Below are 22,493 nucleotides of genomic sequence, written 5' to 3' on the forward strand. Positions count from 1 at the left end.
ACCGCAATGAGAAGCCCGCGCACCGCAACGAAGAGTAGCCCCCGCTCGCCAGAACTAGAGAAAGCCCGCGCGCGGCAACGAAGACCCAACGCAGCGAAAAATAAATAAATAAATTTATAAAAAAAAAAAAAAAAAAAGAAGTGAATCTGGAGAAAAGTACAACAAGCCGACCAAACAGGGATCTGGGATTTAAGAGCCATCAAATGCACCACTTAAAGCTCTCAGAGTTGCCTGGATTCCCCAAGGTGAGCAAGAGGCAGAAACGAGGAGGAGCAAGGAGCAGAAGCATGGGTTCTAGAGAGCATGGATTTGATTCCAGCTCCTCTGCTTACTAGAGATGACCTTGGACAAGTTACTTCACTGCCCTGTGCCTCTGTTTTCTCATCTGTAAAATGGAGAGGATAATCATAATATCTGCATCGCAAGGTTTTGGTGAACTTAAATTACTTAATGCTTTTAAAGCACCGACATACAGCAAGCATGTTAGCTGTTATTATTAGGCATACTTGCTCTCTTATACCAAGAGGGCTTTTTTGTGTATGTCTCACTAGCAAAGCTGTCAACTCAGAGAGGGCAGCGGGGGTGACGGTGCCCCCTTCTTCCCGGCTACCTGGCACTTTCCATCTCATGACAATAAGTGAGGTCTCTCTGGTCTCCAATGAAAACCAAGGGGGTTTGGATTCGGGGGCCTGCCAATCCAGCTGAAGGCGCTGGGTTCTGCTTACACACGCTTCTGTTTCCTCTCCTCTTCGTTTCCTTAGCTTTAACAAGCCGTTTGCAAGTCCCCTGTTTCCCAAAAGGAGCCGCTTCACAAGAGTGGGCTGGACCCATATGCAGGAGACGCAGCTCTGCGAAAACATTAAAATAGATGCCTTTCCTTTTAGGTTATTTCTGCTTCCCCACCCCCTCGTGAGCAGCGTCAGTCCAACGCGAGGCCCCCCGGAAAAGCTCTCTCCAGGAGGCATGTAATGGATGTCCCACGGAACTGCCAATATTGCAGCCGGTTTCCAAGGCCAACTGCCCTCTATCCATCAAAGCAGCCCTGAGCCAGACGTGCATTTGCGAGGAAGACCCCGAGCCAGACTCTCCCGAGGGTCTTCTCAGAAGCAGCAAAAAGAAAGCCGCTGCTGGAACAAAATAAAATGAGAAACGAGGAAGGAAATGAAAGCCACTGGAATCCATAGATATACCCCCACGTAGGCCCCTTGCCACCTTCACCAAACCCAGGGCCACACAGCATCTTGCAGTCCCGGCAAATGAGCTTTCCAACCACCTCCTCCCAAGGCGGGCAAAGGGAGTGGAGGTCTGGGTCGGAGGTTGGAAGGCTGTGCAGCCACAGCTGTGTGGGTGGCTGTCCTCAGGGCCAGGCTCCTTCCTGCGGGGAGGCCCATCGGGCCGGTCTGCCGTCCCCTCTCATCCACCAGTTCCACGCCCGCCAGGCAGGCAGGGCACACGTCCCTCTGGGGAGGCTAATAATGAAGAACAAGTCCACTAAACCCATGCCTATGGGATCCACGCAGGCATTTCCTCTGGGGCGATGGAGTCCAGCTCTTCTTGAACCGAGCAGACAGCCGGAGGGGAGGCAGCACCTGAGCTCGCCCCCAAGGAGCTATCTGACCTCCAGGAGCGCTAAGGATGCTGCACTGAACTTTCCAACCTCGCGTTCTCGCTGAGCCCCATGGCCCTGTACCTCTGCATTTACAGATGACCAAGCTGAGGCTCAGAGAAGCTGGGGAAAGCGCCCAAGGTCACTGGCATAGGGAGTGGCGGGGACTGGGTTGGAAGCCAGGTCCTCAGGAACCTGCCACCTCCCATGCTCTGGCCGCTGCCTCCGAGCCTGGATTCCTGTCTGTGCAGCTGGGGGAACAGCAAGGATGCAGGTAACAAAGGGAAGCACCTGACACGGGTCCCCCGCTGTGAGTTCCCCAGCCGCACGGGAGGACAGACACTTCTGCTTGTGCCAGCCCCTCCTCGGCTGGTCACCGGCCAGAGTGTGTCCTCCCTGGGGAAGGCGTCCCTCACTCATCTCTGTGCTCCTTCTGCCCCACTCAGGTCTCGGGTGTGATGGGCACACAATCGGTGCTTCTGGGGCTGAACTGAATTCGCTGGGCCTACCCGTAAGTGGGAAGGGTGGGGAGGACGAGATCTCTGCTGAGGCGCATGACAATAATAAGGCCCGGGTCCCCGCAAGCCCAGCAGAAAAGTGAAAAGATGAAATCGAAGAAGATGCCGGTCCCAAAGCGATCAGTGCCTCCCAGCTCTTGACTCGCTCGGGAAGCCCGGCTGCAGCGCGAGACATATTTCCTCTCTTTCCTTTGGGAAAGAGAGCAGCAATCTGGGGTTTGGCTGGTATCATCAGGGGCTTCTCCACTTACGTGCTTATTTGTATGGAAAATTCGGAGTAAAGCTGCAAGGCCCCAGGAAGCTACCTCTGGAGTGACTTGAGACCACAAGTGACAGAATGACTTCCAGAGGTGAATACCCCCAATTGGTAGATGATGAAAGCCAGCTGAGCGATTCCTACAGTCACCCAGCAAAACCCCTGGCAGACAAGGAGGGGAAGTCACGCTTCTCTCCCTCACGTACAGCCTCAGCTTCATTTAGGAAGCTCCTCGGGGCTCTTCATCCACGCCAGGCACTAGGCTAAGCGCCGTGGGGAAAGCAGAGGCTGGGATACAGCTGGAAGGGCAATGCTGGAGCCTGGAGTCTGGGTGTGAATCCTAGCCCTGCCACTTTGTAGTTTCAGGACTTCGGGCACATCGCCCCAACCCTCAGGGCAAGTCCCCTGTTGCACCAAGTGAGTCAGGGGGCTCGGGGAGTGGCAGTCACATGTTCCATATCATGTAGACCCACTGGAGCAGACCGTGATCAAACAACATCTGTTCTCAACTCTGTTCTGTAGACCAATCACATTCCTGGAGGCACAGGAGAAACCAGGAGGGTTTGCTGGCACTGATTTTATATCTATGAGCATTCCACCAAGAGATTTATGTAGAAAAAGGAGACCCTCGGCTATGCAGGATGGTGGGCTCCGAGGCTGCTTTCTCTGACCTTTTGTCAGTTGCCTACCCCTCGTTCGGGTGAAACACACCTGGTTCAGGGTAAATACATCTGGCTCAGGTTACCTAAGGGAGTTCTTTCACTCAGAAATCCTTAAGACAAAAATAATAGTAATAATAACTGAGAACTGAGAACAGCAGAACACAGTGTGATGAACCGTGTACAGTTTGTAAAACAGTTAACGTACAGAAAGTGTTCCGAAGTTGATAGGCAGCACTTTGCAAATAACAGAATGTGTGTGGGGTTCAATCCAGCCCCTTCTCCCTACAGAATGGTAAGAGCCCCAGCTGAGCATGAAGACGAGGACGCTTGCCGTCCTGCTTCTGCCCAGCTCGTCTTCTCATGAGGCATGACCAGATGGATTGTTCGCCAAGGGATGGAGCTTCTCTAGAACAGCACTGAGGTGAGGTATGTGTGTTAGAGACACCCACATGGGGTGTAAATCCAGATCATTTGAGGTTGTTTGGTCCAGCCTGAACCACAGTTATCTCATCTATAAAATGGGCATAAGCATACCTAGCTCACAGGGCTGTAGAGAGAATTCTAGGAAATATACCAAAAGCACCCAACACATATAGTCGTTCTCAAAATATGGAAATTAATCTTACAGTCTGTCAGTGGAGAGGCCTTCCAGGAGCAGAGTCTTCTTAGCTTTGCAGAGTCAGAAACCTGATTTTGTCAGTCCATGGAGAGTTTAAACCACATACCCTGAAACGGAAACATAAATCAAAATGCCAATTTATTCATTTACGTTGAGAAATCACTGCCACGGTGTATTTGTTTCCTCTTGCTGCTGTAACAAATCACCACAAATTTAGTGGCTTAAAACAACAGAAATTTATTATCCTACAGTTCAGTAGGCCAGAAGCCTGGCAGCCGTGTCACTGGGCTAAAATCAAACTGTCAGAAGGCTGCGTTCCTGTGGAGGCTCTAAGAATCTGTTCCCTTGCCTTTTCCAGCTCCTAGAGGTGGCTGCATTCCTTGGCTTGCTGCCCTCTTCCTCCATCTGCAAAGCCAGAAACACTGGCTGAATCCTTCTCACATCTCATGGCTCTGACCTCACACTGCTGCTACTGCTTCCGTCTTCCACTTTTAAGGACCCTCGTGATTACATGCAACCCACCCAGATAATCCAGGATAACCTCCCTATTCTAAGATCAGCTGATCGGCAACCTTAATGCCATCTGCAACCTTAATTTGCACTTGCCATTTAACATAACAGTCACAGGTTCTAAGAATTAGGACACCCGACGTCTTTGGGGGTGGAGACGTTATTCTGCCTACCACATATGGGAACAAGAATACTTGAGTTCATATAACCAGTACGTTATTTCCCTGTAGACAGGTCTACCCAACAGGCTTGGTGAGCATGAAACTGGAGCCACAATGGTGTCAGACTTAACACAGGTGTCCACCTCCATCATGGACATGGCTTAACCAATGGACACAGGTATGACTCCTTCCCTGATGAGAGCTGGGCTGGTCCTGACAATATTTGCCTCTATGACTCCCTTTTCCATTCCTCCAAGGCTGAGTAACCACCAATACCACCACCAGGAGCTAAGGCTGCCTACTTATGGACATGCTTTTTCTTTAGACTATGATACTGAGGTCTTAGGTGACCCAGATGTCTTCATGCTTAAATGGCCACATTTTGCATCTCTGTTGTAATCCATTATGGGAGGGATTTAGAGTTGAATACTCTAAGTGTAAACTTATCTCCAAGTTCTTAGGGAACTTCTATGTCCCCCAAGTGCTCAGGACAAAAGGAACCCAATCCTCTGGGTGCTCAGAAAGGCCTTCTTAGTGTCAGCAGCACAGTGATGTACTGGAGGGTAAATCAGATGTAGCTCCAGGTGTGAGACATCACATCCCAAGACCTTCAAGAGAGGCTCAGGGCTTCAGAGGAGAAAGTGGTCTGTAAGCTGGAGGGAGTTGAAAAGAGGATCCAGAGCTGTGGCTTGGCTGTTTCAACACTAACTGAATCATTTGACTGTGGAAGGCTTTGTACTGTGACCCATTTTCATCATGCCCAGACTTGATTGTGGGCAATTTTCCCTTAATTTTAAATACTAACCCAAAGGGAAAAGAACAAGTTGTTTGTTCTTATGATCACACAGTAGGTATGAAACCATATGCTGTTTTTCAGTTGCCAAGATTCTTAATTATGTTCTTTATGTTCTGCATAATGACGAGTATGTATTGGGTGGTTTTTTAGGATCACTGGGGTGGGTGTTCTCTTTTACCAGGTACCAACAACAGCTGACATTTACTGGGTGCTTTCTTCTTCCAGGCACTGAGCTCAGCATCTTCCTTGTATCCCATCACTCAACCCTCACAATAATGCTAGGAGTTAGGTCCTGTTATTACCTTGATTTTTTGCAAATGAGGCAGCTGCAACTTGGAGAGCTTAGGTAGCATTGCCAAGATCGTACCGCTGCATCACATAGCTAGGGCCCAGATCTGAACCCAGCTAGGCTCCCATCAGAGCCTATGAGTGTAAGGGCTCGGCAGCTTCCATGCCTTGTTTACCCTTGACAGGAGGATTTGTATTGCAAGCAGATGAGACAGAAATCATAATCTTAACTTGTGGGAAAATACACATCACATAAAATTTACCATCTTAACTGTTTCAAGTGTACAGTTTAGTGCTACTAAGTCCATCCACGCTGCTGTGCAACCATCACCACCATGCATCTCCAGAGCTCTCTTCATCTTCCAGAACTGAAACTCTGTTCCCATTGAGCACTAACTCCCCTCCCCCTCCCGCCCCCCAGCCCCTGGCAACCACCGTTCTGCGTTCTCTCTCTATGAATCTGGCTATTTCTGGATACCTCAGACAAAGAGAATCATACAGTGTCCTCCTGCGACTGGCTTACTTTACTTAGCATAATGTCCTCAAGGTTCATCCATGCTGTAGCATGTGTCAGAATACTTGAGTCTATGTAGCCAGAATTTAACATGCGTCAGAATGCCCTTCCTTTTTAAGGCTGAATATCCACTGTATGTATGTGTATATATATAGATATACCTCATTTTGTTTATCTACTCATCCATCGACAAACACTTGGGTTGTTTTCACCTTTTAGCTATTGTAAATAATGCTGCTCTGAAATGGGTGTACAAATATCTCTTTGAGATCCCGCTTCCAATTCTTTTTGGTACGAACCTAGAAGTGGAATTGCGGGATTATACGGTAATTCTATGTTTAATTTTTGAGCAACTGCCACACTGTTTTACCTATAAGCTGCACCATTTTATATTCCCACCAACAGTGCACAAGGGCTCTAATTTCTTCACGTCCTTGCCAATACTTATTATTTTCTCGGTTTTCTTTTTAATAGTAGCCATCCTATTGGGTGTAAGGTGGTATCTCAATGTATTGATGTGCATTTCCCTAATGATTAGTGATGTTGAGCATCTTTTCACGTGCTTGTTGGCCATTAGTAATCATAACCTTAATATCCTTACCCACATCAATAATGAAAATACTGAATAGACCCAAGCTCTCCTGCAGGGCTGTTTTGAGGATTAAATGAGAAAACAGATATGGAAAAACTAACATGGTACCTGGCAAAGAGTGGGTATGCAGCAAATGGTAATTCTGTATCGGTTAGCATTGACACGATAGTGCTACATGACAAATCACCTAAGCTGAGCAGCTGAGACAACAACCATTTATTACTGCTCATGAATTTATGGGCCAGATGGTGGTTCTGGTCTTGACTGGGCTTATTCATGCATCTGCAGTCAGCTGCAGGTTGCACAGGCAACTCTGTGGATTTTGGCTGGGCTCTTTCACATGTTTGGAGTTGGACTGGTTCTAAATTGGTCTAAGCTCTGATTGGGATGCCTCAGAGCTTCTTTACATGTCTCTTACTTCCTTCTAGGAGATTAGGCAGGCATAGCCTCATAGTAATGCCAGGGGCCCAGCAGAAACATGCAAGCACATTTCCAAGCTTCTGCTTGGGTCAAGTTTGCTACTGTCCCATTGGTCAAAACAATCATGGTGGACAGAGTTCTAAGATGAGCCCCAATGAGTTATACCCATGTATAACCCCCTACTCCTGGATACAGATGGCACCTGTGCCTTGTTTCTGGTCAATAGAATATGGCATAGGTGGGACTGTCACTCACATGATTTCCAGTGAGTGATTTCCTGCTAACAGACTACCTGTTAGCAGACTGGCATTAGAGTTTCTCCCTCTGGCCTTGAAGAAGTGAGCTGTCATGTTGGGCTACGTGGAAAGGAACCATGAGTGACCTCTAGATGCTGAGAGTAGCCTCCAGCTGACAGCCAGCAGGAAAACAGACATCAGTCCTACAGCTGCAAGGAACTGGATTCTGCCAATAGCCTTTCGAACGTGGAAGAGGAATCTGAGCTATAGAAAGGAAGACAGCCCAGCTGATACCTTGATTGCAGCCTTGTGAAACTTTAAGGACCCACAAAGCCATGCCCAGATCCTTGACCCACAGAAACTTTGAGACAATAAATGTATGTTGTTTTAGGCTGCTAAGGTTGTAGAAATTTGTCATGCAAGATAGGAATCTAATACAACAAGTTGCATGGCCACTCCCAGAGCCAGCATGCAGAGCACTTCCAAAGGGTGAGATACAGAGAGACGTGGACAACTGGGAGGATGAACACATGCCATCCATCACCCTCTCCAGCACCAACGAGGTTGGGCAATGCTGGCAGCACCCTGTCAAAGTAACATTGCACCACCATGACTGCACGCTCTACAAACTTGGATCAGCCTTGCTTTTTCTTATTTTTTAGAGATCATATAACCTGACTATGCCGGCAACTGCAGATGCAAAAAAAGGAGGAGTTTGGAAATAGGATCAGTGTACTGGATAAGAACAAGAATTCTGGAGCCAGGTATCATGGTGTCAAGTCCCAGCTCTCATACCTATCAGCTGTGTGACCCTGGACAAGTTACTTAACCTCCCTGTGCCTTAATGAGATAACAGTCCTATCTTAGGGTTGTTTTGGAAATTATGTAAGTTAGTATACATGAAGCGCTCAGAACAGTGCCTGGGATCTTGTAAATACGTGTAAGTGTTTGTCACGTTATTCTGTTTTTAAATGGTCTATCAACATAATGATTACAGTCATTCCAATAGAATACCCTAAGGAGAAGCTCTATTCCCTGATACTATGGATAAACACACATTTTCTTCATGCGCTCCAAAACTCCTATAAATACAAGACATATAGAAAAATGCACAACTAAAATACTCGCTGTAAAACATACAACCAATACAATGTCACGTAGAGAGGAACAAGAGTTAAACTGGAAAGTACGTCATTTTCACAGTAAATTCCTTTCAGAACTGTAAGCCCCATAGAAAAGTCCTATTTTATTGAGATGTCTTCTTCCTTTTGGAATTTATCATGGGTACTTACTAACAAGTTCTAGTTCTTGCTTTTTTATTTCCAAGGAATGTATTCCCTAACGCATAGGCTTTATAATGCTTGTAACAAAGTGCATAATAACCTCAACTTCACAAGTCAAGGCGGGAATCCTGGATTATTCCCTTGTAACCAGGACAAACAGCCAGGCTTTGGAAGGATGCACAGTGCCTTTCATAGCAGGGAACCTGAAGTCAAGTTACCACTTGACTTCTTACTACTTGACCCTACCACTTACTACTTGAGGGGCTTGAGCAGCCTGGGCCTCAGTTTCCCTGGTAACATGAACAAGCCCTGATTTACAAGAAGGAAATGAGGACCAGAGGAGAAAAAGGATGCTAAGGAGCTTTTTTAAACTATACTTGAAATTAAGAAGTAGTACATCTCAGGGTCCCATCAGGAGACAGAAATTCTAACCAGTCACTTGAACAGAGAGAAGCTGGTATAAAGAATCATCAACCAGGTACGAGAGAAATGAAAAGAAAGAAAAGGGAACACTGGGAAATCACAGAGTCACAACTGCAGAAGCAGCCAGCAGCCCAGGGCTGGGACACGGAAGGAGAGTCTGGGGTGACTAACGCTTCGAAGCTCCGAGGAGGGGCCCTGTGGAGCTGGAACACGGACATCTAAGGAAAGGGCTGCAGCTGGCTAGTGGGGGCCTTTCTTTGTCGTGGGCACACGGAAGTTGACCCTGGAGTGTGGAACCTGTCACCGTGGCCCATCTGACTCCTGGGGTCAACTAGTGACAACTGAGAGGGGGAACAGACTGAAGTATACAGTGTTCCTGTGTCTTCATAGACGCCCTCTGGCACCTGCTATGGAAGAACCTAACGCAGAGCCCGTCGGGGGATAGAAATGTGGTTTCAGAGTCCCAGTCCCAGCATCTCAGAGCAGAGTAGAAAAGGCTGGGTTTAGGGCTGAGGGTCAGTGAGTTCATGCCCAGCATTAGAAGGTGGAGAAAAGGGCATGAAACCCATGGTCAGGGGCAGCCCCTCTGAGTGGTGTGGAGCCCCGTCCGCTCCCTGCACCAGGATTTCACCAGTAAAACTGGACTGTTAGGCTTAGGCCGTGGATGCTCCATCTCCGACGTGGCGTTTCTGAGTGTGGGACCTCTGTAAAGCCTTCAACGGGCTCCTCTTCTGGAAGGTGCCCTCCCTTGGTTGATTTTTCTTTGAGAGAAAGAGAAAAAGGTTGACAGACACATAACTGGCTTTCCTGGAGGCTGAGCTTGGGTTAAGGGATCCAGAGGCTCCTTGCATCTCAAGGTCAAGGACGGATCGCACGACTTCCAGGTGCTGGAATCACAGGTGGGGCCCATCAGCCTAGGGAGGATTCCTCGGTCCTGCGTGTACCCGACAGGCACTGCTGCTATCTCACGGCTGCGTCCCTGAGCCCACTGCAGAGCTGGTCCACACGGCCTCTGTCCCTGACTCCGTCTCACCACCATCCAGCCCACGGGCCTCCTGCCTCAGCCTCAAGCTCCCCGAGCTCTCACCCACCTCGGACACTGGGCACCAGCCTCTGTCTGGATTGCCCTTTGCACATCCTTGCACGCCTGGCTTGTAATTCGATCCCGGCTCAAGTTTCTCTTTCTCCGAGAGACAGCCTCCATGCCTCCCACCTCTCTCTCTCAGATACTCTTGAATTTGACCCTGCTTCACCTCCTTTACAGTATACATCATTGTTTTTAACTTACTTGTTTCCTTTTATTTTCACCTAGGATGCAGAAGCTGAGGGTGGCAACCTTTTCTATCCTGTTCACAGTCGCATCCCACGCCCAGCACAGTGACTGACTGTCCCATCATAGGTGCTCAAGAGTTGTTTGTTGAGTGAAAAGATAAATAAAATATTTTAAAATCCTTGGAAGTGGGTTCTGAAGCTGGGCCTTCGAATGCCTGAGAGCATTTAGCGAGACACTGAGTATACACAGGGCACTTAATCAATTCCTGATTGAAGAACAACTCTCCCCTGGGAACCCTGCAACTCTTGTCCTCACAGCATCAGACCAACCGTGCACCTGGTTTGGGGGGGCTGGGAAGCATGTGGCCTAATCCCCAGGTCAGAGAAGATACCTAACCTCGAATGAACCTGAGCTGCAATCAGTGACCTGGAGGGGTTGTTAAAACAGAAATTGCTGGGAGGATCCACCCCCAGGGTTTCTGATTCAGTAGGTCTAGGGTAGGGCTGGAGGATCTGCATGCCTAAACAAGTCCCTAGGGATGCTGTTGAGCTGGTCCAGACCACACGGGGAGACCACTCTTTAAAGCTCACTGGGTAATTATAGGAGTATCCACATTGGGAGACTCTGCTGTAATCCCCACCTCACACAATTGTAAGTATCAAATGCAATTATTAGGAACGTGTTCAGCCCCATGCCTGGAACTCACTTCGCGTTTATCAGTATAGTTGCCTTCCCTGCGCCCTCACCTCTCACCTGGAAAACCTGATCAGCCTCCCTCGGCCGCTCTGCCCCCTCTCCTCCACACAGTGCGTTCCCCACACCACTTCCAGAAACACAGTCCTCAAGTACAAATCCGAGGTCACTGCTCTTCAAAACACCGCAGTGCTTCCCTGATGCCTGTAGAACTGAATCCAAATGGAAGCTGCGAAATACAAGGCTTTGCACAACTTCCTCCAATCTACTTAACGTGTTTTCCTAGTCTCATCTGCTTCTGAATAACCCCCCAGGCTAGCCCTAATTTGTCAGGAGACACCTGTCAAGGAACGATGTACTAGGACTGTGGAGTGCTGAGGTCGTGTGGAATCGGTGGGGGTGGGGGGTGGGGAATGGAGAGGGATCCTCTGGGGCTCCCAGGCACGGATGACTGTTTTGTGCCCTGTTGATTGTAGGCAAGACTCCATGACCTACCCTGAGTTCCAAAGGGCGGATTCAACAGTTGCTAATCAAGGGAGGGGCAGCCAGAAACCACCTGAGGCCAGATTAAAGGGACCAGAGGAGCTCATCAAGATTAGGACACCCCTAGGTTATTCATGACATTTTTTTTTCTTAAATTCCATATATATGTGTTAGCATATGGTATTTGTCTTTCTCTCTTATGGGGAGGGGGAAGGGTAAGCTGTGACAAAGCGAGAGAGAGGCATGGACATATATACACTACCAAACGTAAGGTAGATAGCTAGTGGGAAGCAGCCGCATAGCACAGGGAGATCAGCTCGGTGCTTTGTGACCAGCTAGAGGGGTGGGATAGGGAGGGTGGGAGGGAGGGAGACGCAAGAGGGAAGAGGTATGGGAACATATGTATATGTATAACTGATTCACTTTGTTATAAAGCAGAAACTAACACACCATTGTAAAGCAATTATACTCCAATAAAGATATAAAAAAAAAAAAGATTAGGACAGCGACCACCTGAGACAAGATTAAAGGCGAGCAGGCCCTGTACACACCCTAATCTTTTCAGAGACCCCGCCCTTGAACCATTGTTATAAAACCCCTCATCAAATCCTCCGGGGGCTGGGACACGTAGTTTTTTGAGGCCCCCTTTGCCCGGCAAAGCAATCAAGATATCCTTTTCTACCTCGCCCAAAACTCTGTCTCTGAGATTTGATTCAGCACTAGAGAGGCAGAGCTTTTGACATCAGGGGTGTGGGGAGTGTAGGCTGTGTGGTCAGACGGCTGGGATTCAGGTTCTGGCTCTGCCTCTTTCTAGCTGTGTACCTGGGCAGGTTGCATCATGGCTCTGTCCTCGGTTTCTTCAGTCATGAAGTGGGGATCTGAGAAATCCTTTCCTCAGGTTGTTAACTGAAATAATCTATGAGAAGCATCTAGCACAGGACCCAGTGCAGTGAGTATTCAGTAGAGTACGACTGACAGAGAGTAGCTAGAAATAGGAAAGATTAAGATGACCGCTGATCTTACCTGCAAAGTACAGGAGATGGACCAGAGGTGGGGTGAGGTGGGAAAGGACGCTTCAGGGTGGATTAGAGCCCTCGTCTTCCTGTTAGTGCCTTAGAGACGCCTCATCCCAGGGTGTACTCCTGTCAGCATAGTTTCCTTTCCAGATCTCTCTTCCCCACTAGACACTAGACTGTGATGTCCTTGTGGGCAGGGACTGGCTTATTCACCCCATGGAGGGAAAGAAGTGCTGTCACAGATGAAAGGGAGTCACCCATTCTTTGGCAGAGAGTAAAAATCAAAAGGGTGGTTGTTACAGAGCGAAAATGCTAAAGAGCCATCTCCAGCAAGCCTGCTCTCCTGTCCCAGGACTAGCCAACTTGGCCTTGCCTCAGAGGGACCCCTGAGGTCAAGAGTCCAGTTTGGAGCCTTCAGATGGGTGTGGCTCTGTTCTCAGCCCGAACCCCCCTACTCCCTCCCCTCTCAGCTCCCTCACTGTATCGTTTATTTACATACCTCCCCTCCTAGAGTTTAGACCCTGTTAAAAACTATTAAGAAAACGTCATCCACGCCTGTAACTATGAGATAAATAAAAGTGAAACAAAAATCAGTACCGGGAAAAGAATACATGCTGGTCCGTAATTCAATGTAAGGAAAAGCTTGCAAACTGCTAAGGCTTTCAACAGAATGAAGGGCAGCTGTGAGAGAGCCCCACTCCCGCCTCCCCACCCCACCCCCTGCCCCTCTGGGAGTTTTGCAAACAAGAGCTGCAACCACCTGTTGGAAAAGCTGCAGCGTTGCCTGCAGTGAAAGTTGCACATGATATTGGTAGGCACTGCATGACTTCCCTGGGCTCCTCCAAGAAAAATGTTCTGGGTACCAAGGTGTCTAAATCCTGCTCTGACACCCCAGTCCCTTATGTCTGCACAGAGAGAGGGAGAGAAGCCTGGCAAGTAGCCATCCCAAGTCAGAGGGACCCCAGCCTGGCCGCTCTGTGGTCACTGAACGTTGCCCTCCTTGAGCCTGGCTGACCCACTCTCTGGACGCACTCCTAAGGCCAGCTCCACAGAAATGCCAGTGCCAGGTATGCAATTCTTAATTGGATACTTGGCAGAGAATGAGGACGATTCATTGGGTCCACTGCCCAAGGCTACATGTACGCAGGCAAGGGAGAAAGAGTCCCAGGCCAGAGCAAAGGATGCCAATTTCCACTTGGCAAAGGGGCAGGCGTTTCAGAGAGGATTACAGGGCAGTTCTAACCAGCTGTCACAAGGGCCGAGTGTTGTTCTAACCAGTTGCCCCTGCGTGAACCCTCCTCTCCAGCCAGGCCAGTCTGCCCTTTCCCCTGAGCACCCAGTGCTAACTCCTGCCTCACCCCTGCACACACTGTGCCCTCCCCTGGGGTGACTCCACCCTGCTGGCAGCCCACTCACATCCTCTCCACCCTCCGAGGCCCAGCTGCAGCCCATCTCCTTTCTGAACCCTCCCTAGACCCCCAGACCATGGGGATCTCAGCAACTCCAGAACCACCGATTGGCTATTAGAATAATAACGACCACAGTGCCATGTATTAAGCTCTTACTGTGTGCCAGAACATTGCCAGGCATTGTGCTAATTCTCAAAACAATCCTGCAAGGAAGGAAGCTGTCTTAAAGATGAAGAAACAGACTTTACCCATTTACCTGAGCTAGTGGATGACTAAGCCGGGCTTCCTGGCCCCAGATCCCACATGTCTTCCATGCAGAAATCAAATGTAGTTAGTTTTCTCATGGGCTCCCCTTGCTCTTGGGAAACAGCCTACACTCCTCGAGATCAAGGACATAATCCTATGGTCCCAGAAGTTCTTACCGCTGGATACAAGCAGAAGTCTTTCCACTAAATTTTCCCCTGTACCTGATCCATTACAAATTGGCTTTCTGTCACTTGTCACCAAAAGAATCCTCGAAAATGCAGTTTGGTAATGTCCTTCTAACTGAGCAACTTTGAGTGAGGGTAGGGCTCAAGAATTCACCTACGGGAGGTAATAAGGCTACACCCTGGGCATCCTCATACAAGGCAGTGAAGGGCTGTAACTAAGCATTTGTGTACGTTTCCAGTCCAAATTCCCCAAATTTGAATAATTTGGGGAAATAAAAATTTCCCAAACTCTTGAAGGTGTTGAGATGTATATTTTAAAAGCATGTTACGTAAGAATTCCCAGGAAATGAGAGAAAAATTATTTCAGTGCTATCCCAGCTGGCAGCCATCCAACTTGCCAGAGAAGGTGGTCTGTCTCATTACTCCCTCCCTAGCCTTTGCCAGCCCGACCCCTGTGCTCGCTCTACTCCGAGGCTGCTCAGCCTATGCCTTTAGAATCTTGGCGTGTTGCCTCTGAGATGCACATAAACTGTCTCGCTCTGTGCTCGACACACAGTGGGGTAAGTCACCGGATGTCTTGGCATTAGTGTAAAAAGACCTCGGAGGGATCTAGAGCAAGGACCATAAACTCCAAGGCTTGCAGAGGCCTGGCAGGTAATAGAGAAGCATGAACGACAGCCATGCCAGCTCAGTGCTGACTAGTGGCTGCCTGCAGCCTCTGTATCACAGCGGGAAAAGCCTAACAGCTTTGGCGAGGCAGCAGCTGCCCTGTCTGCCCAGTAAAATCAGGATCAGAGTTGTTAGCCCTTCACAATTTTTCAGAAGCCATAGGTCCATAATATTCTGTGAAATCTACCCATTTTTTTAAATTTTATTTTTAAAATAAATTTATTTATTTATCTTTGGCTGTGTTGGGTCTTCATTGCTGCACACGGGCCCTCTCTAGTTGTGGCAAGCGGGGTCTACTCTTCATTGTGGTGCGCAGGCTTCTCACTGCGGTGGCTTCCCTTGTTGTGGAGCACGGGTTCTAGACGCGTGGGCTTCAGTAGTTGTGGCACGTGGGCTCAGAAGTTGTGGCTCGTGGGCTCTAGAGCGCAGGCTCAGTAGTTGTGGCGCACAGGCTTAGTTGCTCCGTGGCATGTGGGGTCTTCTCGGACCAGGGCTCGAGCCCGTGTCCCCTGCATTGGCAGGCGGATTCCTAACCACTGCACCACCAGGGAAGCCCCCCATTTTAAAATATTGGCCATTTATTTAAACTGCTTTTAAAAATTTACCTGAATCAATAAACACCATTGCAGCCTGGATCCTGCCTACAGATGGCCAGTTGATGACCCAACCACAGAAGCAAGACCTGAGTCCAGGAAGGTGAGGCGACCAAGGGTCCACAGCCTGCTGGTGGCAGAGACAGCATGGAGACCAGACCTCCTGATGGCCAGGCTCCAGCCCAGCCCTCGCTCTGCAGGTCTCAGCAGGCATGGATCCCCGCCAAGGTTGCTCTGATGAGCTACATCTGCAAGGTCACCTTTGCCAAGGCCCCTGCATGTCACTGCCACGTTCACCTCCCTAACCCACAACTCTTCAATGAATCTAGAAAAATGGTACAGGTGAACCTATTTCCAGGGCAGGAATAGAGACGCAGACGTAGAGAATGGATGTGTGGACACAGCGGGGTAAGAGGAGGGTGGGACAAACTGGGAGATTAGGATTGACGTATATACACTACCATGGGTAAAACAGATAGCTAGTGGGAACCTGCTGTAGAGCATATGGAGCTGAGCTCAGCTCCGTGCTCTGGGATGACCTAGGTTGGGGGGATGGGGGGTAGGAGGGGGGTCCAAGAGGGAGGGGATATAGGTATACATACAGCTGATTCACTTCACTGTACAGCAGAAACGAACAATTATACTCCAATAAAAATTAAATTAAAAAAATAAAGTTTCAATGATTCCCAATTGCTTCTTGGACTCACATCCACTCTTCTGAGCTGAGCATGATGTTCTTTCTCTTTCCTTGCTTCCTCCAAGGTCATTCTGGGAGCTTTAGAATTTGACTCATTCATGCACCTACATGTCCTGAGTACCCACTGTGCAGGGCACACTCACTGCTCAGCCCTGGGGACACAGAGTCAGAAAAGACCCAGGCTCTGCTTTGAGGAGCTGTGATGGTCAATTTTTTGTATCAGCTTGGCTGGGCCATAGTGCCCAGGTGCTTGGCCAAACATCAATCTGGATGTTGCTGTGAAGGTATTTTTTAGATGTGCTTACTGTTCATATCAGCAGACTTTGAATAAAGCAGATGCCCCCTGGTAATGTGGGCAGGCTTCATCCAATCAGTTGAAGTCTTAGAGAAAAGACTGAGGTCCCCCGGAAGAAGAGAAAATTCTGCCTCCAGACTGCCTTTGGACTCAAGCTACAATATTAACTCTTTCCTGGGTCTCCAGTCTGCCAGCCTGTCCTGCAGATTTGGACTTGTCAGCCCTCACAATCACATGAGCCAATTCATTAAGACAACTCTCTCCACTCCAGATAGATAGATAGATAGATAAACAGACAGATATATAGATAGATAGATACATAGAATGATAGATAGTTAGAATGATAGAATGATAGATAGAATGATAGATAGATGATAGAATGATAGATGATAGATAAACACACACACCCCTCATCGGTTCTGTGTCTCTAAAGAACTATGAGTAACATAGGAACTCATAGTCTACTGGGAAGTATACTGACTATGACTTCCTTTCATCATACTAAATTCACACTTGATGTGAAGGCACAAGAAAATGAAGGAAAGGACAATTTTTTCCCCCAGGCTTGTAAGCAAGAGTTTGTGTATCTGTGCTACGTGCATTTTTCAGAGAAAAGTGTCAAAGAATTTTGGCATCCCCCAAAACTCAAGGACCACTAAATATCCTGGTCTTGGATGGCCCTTCCAGTCTGATTGTCTGTAATGTAGTGGGACATAAAGCATCTCTGTGGTTTGTTTTGATCTCATTAACCAGAGGCCTAGAAGGTTTCTGGTGCTGATTCCGAATGAAACCACTGAGGAATGATAGAAAGTGTCCTAAATCCAGAATCTGACATTTGTGGATCCAAACTCTATCTCTGCTGTTTACTCGCTCAATAACCCAGGACATGTCACTTAAACTCTCTGAGCCTCGATTTCCTCATCTGTTAAATGGAAATAATACCATCCCACAGAGTGGCTGTGAGTCTTAAATGAGGAGGCAAATGTGACTGAGCAGCACAGAGCCTCACCCACAGAGATCACGCAGAAAATGTCCATTTATTAATTATTCACACGGCTACACTCAAGGTCTGAGAAGCCACCATCCTCAACTTGCAGGACTTCAGCGTAAGCCGACCAAGGTCAAGTTGCTTTCTTTTTAGTTACAGACACACTGGCCTGCTGACTGGGTTTGGACCCAAGCCATAAGGAAAAGAGTACATAATGCACCTGCTCCTTTAAATCCAAACTCCTAAGATAGGACAAATATTTTTCTCTTGTAGAGATAAGAGGATAATTATACCTCCCTCAAAAAATTGTCACAATGCCAGGACGCAAGTGCTTTGCAAATGCCTGTCTGTCCTTCCTCAAATCCTGAAGGCGAAAGAGCATGGAGGTCTGGAGCCTGGGGTCTGGAGTCAGATAATCCAACCTTGTAGTTCTGTCTGACGGCATCCTGGTCTTCAGGCCTTGGTTTGCCCCAGTATCAAGCAAGGTTGGTAAAATGAGGCATCTCGTAGTTTACAAGGATTTAATGAGACAAGGCATGCAAGACCTAGGCTCCCTCTCTAGTAGGGATTGGGAGCAAGTCCTATTATTATTACCTTAACTTTTGCAGGGAAAGGTGGTCACTGCTGGCACCGAGTTCTTGCTGTAAATTTCTGCTTTGCCTAAGCACTTTTTTTTTTAATCGATCTTTATTGGAGTATAATTGCTTCACAATACTGTGTTAGTTTCTGCTGCACTACAAAGCGAATCAGCCATATGCAGACACGTGTCTCCATATCCCCTCCCCCCAGAGCCTCCCTCCCACCCTCCCTATCCCACCCCCCCCAGGTCATCGCAAAGCATGGAGCCCATCTCCCTGTGCTGTGCGGCTGCTTCCCACCAGCCAGCTACTTTACACTCGGTAATGTATGTACGACAGTGCTACTCTCACTTCGCCCCAGCTTCCCCCTCCCACCCCGTGTCCTCAAGTCCATTCTCTATGTCTGCCTCTTTATTCCTGCCCTGCAACTAGGTTCATCAGTACCATTTTTTTTTTAGATTCCGTATATATGTGTAGCATACGGTATTTGTTTTTCTCTTTCTGACTTACTTCCCTCTGTATGCCTAAACCCTTTTGAACAGGCATTCTCTCACCTGCCAGCAAAGAAGCCCTGGCAAATGTGTTTTGGAAATGTACTCTCTCACTTTACATTTTGGATCACTGTGCTGGGCGGGCAATTACCTCTCGTCCCCCTTTCCAGATGCGATATCTGAGGTCTGAGAGATGAAGCCACGTGCCCAGTGGGGCATGCTTAGGAAGCAGTGGAAGAGTTTTATCCTCTCCCAACATTTCTGCCTCATCTTGCTGACTGCATGGGGGTCAGAGGGTTGATATAGCAGTGAGGAAATTTGGCAAAAGCTTCTTAGTCAGGGGGTCACAGAGCAGGAGAAAGCATGGAATTTTGCCCTAATTATGTCCTGTTTAACTTGGCCTTCCCTCTGGCCAACAAAGCTAAACTGTCAGCAGAGGTCTTGCCCTTGGGTAGCCATCAGGAATTCTGACTTCTAATTTGGGCTGATCACTTTGGACAAGTTGTCCAGCCTCCCTATTCTCATCTTCCCATTTATAAGTCTGAGATAATAATAGCTTCCCAGTGGCCTTTTTTTGAACAGGGTTACATCATTTGTTCTCCTTAATTTGCTTTGTTTGGGTAGGCAGGAAATTATTTTCAGCCAGCAGCCAGTAATTACTAATCATACTGACAATCTGTAAAAAAAAAAGAACTGCCAAATGTATTTCAAGACTAGACCTCTATCTGCTAATGAAACATTCCCCTGGGAGTGGGTTTCAGCTGACGTTCAGCCACTACTTGGCTGTGATTGGACCAGAATAGAAAGAACACCGGACTGTTAGGGAGCCCCAGGTGAGGCTGGGAGACCCTGGAGAAGTCATTTTACCTGAGTCTCCCATTGATTCTTCAACCATAAAATGAGGGAATTGGACTAAAAGACCTTAACGGTCCTCTTCAGCAGACCTGCTCTGACTCCACCTATAATAATCATTTAATAAAAGTAGTTCTCAGTCACCCTGGTCCCTCCCAACCTGCACCCTTCCTAGTCACCCTCCAGACAGCTACCAGTGTAAATCTAATTGTGCCACCCACTGTGTGAAACTCCTCTGAAAGCAGAGGAAGGGGCATGAAGATCATGGTGTGTCCATGCAAATGTATAATAAGCAGTCATTTAAAATAAAACATAAAGAGGAGCTTTCAATAACGTGGGGAAATGAAGAGCTTAATTTAGGTGAGAAAGGCAGGATGCAAAATCATGCAATAATATGTCAATAATTAAAAGTGCAGAAGACAAAGATTAGAAGGAAATGTCACAAGATGTGAACAGTGGCTCATTGACTCAGCCTACTAAGTAAGTGCCAGAGCTAGGACTCGAACCCAGGTCGCCGAGGGGAAGAGTATGTGCACGAGTTGTTAGAGAAGCAGCATGAATAATAAACATCCAGTACTTTGAAGAATTCAAAGACAGAAGTATCGGGATTGTGACGTGGACCGAGAGACCCTATTTAGAGAAATCCTCCTGGCTATCTATCATGTACTCTACCATGGATTATGATCGAAGAAAGTAAGTGAATGTATTTTTTCCAGATCATTCACTTTATTCCTTGCCTTCAGCGAAATCTGTTTACACATTAAGAAGCCATGTTTTGTTCATCCTTTAGACTCATCCTCTAAATATCTGTCTAAGCAATAAATCTTTGGCAACTTAAGCAGTGAATCATTTTATTTGTTCCATGAGATTGTCATTAGAGGTACTAGATTTCTTTTTTAATTTTTTGAGGTACTAGGTTAAATAGCTAAATGACTTCATAATTCAGACAAAAAATCCTGTCCTTTTTCTCTGGGCTGTATCACTGCCTTTGAAATTACGCTATTTAAAAAAAAAAAAAATAGGGCTTCCCTGGTGGCGCAGTGGTTGAGAGTCTGCCTGCCGATGCAGGGGACACGGGTTCGTGCCCCGGTCCTGGAAGATCCCATGTGCCGCTGAGCGGCTGGGCCCGTGAGCCATGGCCGCTAAGCCTGCGCGTCCGGAGCCTGTGCTCCGCAACGGGAGAGGCCGCAACAGTGAGAGGCCTGCGTACCACAAAAAAAAAAAGTTCATTTATCCTGGTCTTAGCAATTCAGGAACCCCAAGATGTTCCAGCATGCCAAACCTAACAACCTCCTCTCCCACTAATTACCCAGGGTTTTCTGGACATGGTCCTAATTGTCACACTCACTGATTGCAGACATGTGCCCCTAGCTGAGGCTCACTTCCTGAATAACAGGAGGTAATATAAAATAGATAAGTATAGCCCCAAGAGGTAGGTAAAAATCACTGGATGTATTATTTTCTTAAATAAAAGGGTCAGCTTTAAACAAACAAAAACTACCCTGTTTCTAAATGATGGTGTACCAGGCCACTGTCACTAGGAAAACAATTCCACCTAAATGATTGAGAAGGAACAATTCATTCATGTTAACCAGTATTCCATGGGGCAAATCTCTCAAGACAGAGAAAACATGTAAGACAAGACATCAGGCAGTATTTTCATGGAAACAGTGCTGTGCTTGGAATTGGGAGTCTAGGATTAAAATCCCAAGTCCTTATATTTCCTCCATGGGTTTTTTTTGGGAGTTCCCAAGCATGCTTAATCTTCATTATTGCCGTCCAAAAACACAGGGCTAAAAGATCTAGCACTCCAGAAAATAAGGGGGATATAAAATTAAACATAGACGGGAAAGAATCAACAGCTCTTCTTACATATATATATATATATATATATATATATATTTTTTTTTTTTTTTTTTTTTTTTCAAATATAGGGCTCATGAGAGCACCGTGTTACCTATCATTGTAGACTATTAGTGCTGAGAGAGACCTCAGGGCTCATGAGTCCAGAGGTTTTCAACCTGGAGCAATGCACCTCTAGGGGTTCCATAGATACACAGCCTTCAAATGTGAGATGGACGTCTGCAGTCTTTGCCTTTCCAGTATGCATTGTCCCATCTCATGGAAACAATATCCTAACTTTGAGGGAGAAAACCACCCCATTTCACGCTCCATGTGGTTCGAGTGGAGCCTGCCCTCGCCACGTTACAGTGACAGGCGTGTGGCCAGTACAGCATCCATCCCTCTATCCACAGGGAAAACATCAGACCTGGGCTGGACTTTTGACAGAACTATGAGAAAAAGTTGTGCCCTTTATATTGGGGTTGCTCAACTGCTGGACTGTCAGCCTGAGTTGCTGATGGACATATTTGCATCACCTGGGGAGACCCTTCCTGAAAAGAAAGTCAACAACTCAAACAGCAGTGTCAAAAGATAGAAAGAGATAGGTTCCTAATGGCATCCCTTGGGCTCCTGGATCCAGCCAAGCCTAAAGCTGAAGCTTCTCCAAAACTTTTGAGAACCATAGACCACGACATTGCCTTTTGGTATATACCAGTTTCAGGTGGGTCCCTGAAACCAAAAGAACCCTGACCAATACACAAGATTTCATGAATTCCTTGAAATAGTATGCAAACTTTCTGTAAATATGCAGAGGTATATTTTCCTAGAGAGAGGATCAGTATTCATAATGAGTTCCTGAACTAAAAAGATTAAAACTGACCATTCACATTTTACAGTTGAGAAAGCAGAGACCCAAGTCACGAGTAACTTGCTTCACATCACACAACAAGTTGGTGACAGAACATAGACCAGAGTTCAGTTCTGCTGACTCATCATAACCCTACATCTTCCTCCTTACCAGTGGAGCCCACCTCTGACCACTCAGACTAATTAGGGAGCTGGTAACCATCACCATGTGCAGGCTTTCCCCTAGACCAAGTGAGTCAGATCATCTAGGGATGCAGATTTGAGCAGGTATTTTAAAAATCTCCCTGGAAGATTCTAATGTGCACTAAGGATGAGAACTCCTGCCTTACAAAATGAAAACAATGACGCATACACAACCCAATTTGTCTAATATTCATTAATAAACTTAAATAACTACCTCACTAACATAAAATTAAACATCTTACTCTACTC

General features: G+C 47.3%; 1 pseudogene; it reads right to left on the bottom strand.

Moving 5' to 3' along the window:
- Window positions 1–763: 763 nt before the first annotated feature.
- On the bottom strand, window positions 764–5,811 carry LOC111165162 (uncharacterized; annotated as a pseudogene).
- Between the last annotated feature and the right edge of the window lie 16,682 nt (window positions 5,812–22,493).

Source organism: Delphinapterus leucas, chromosome 17 (genome assembly GCF_059928025.1).
Source record: "Delphinapterus leucas isolate spDelLeu-1000000601 "Yukka" chromosome 17, BTC_Dleu_Yukka2, whole genome shotgun sequence".
In the NCBI taxonomy this organism is placed as follows: Eukaryota; Metazoa; Chordata; class Mammalia; order Artiodactyla; family Monodontidae; genus Delphinapterus; species Delphinapterus leucas.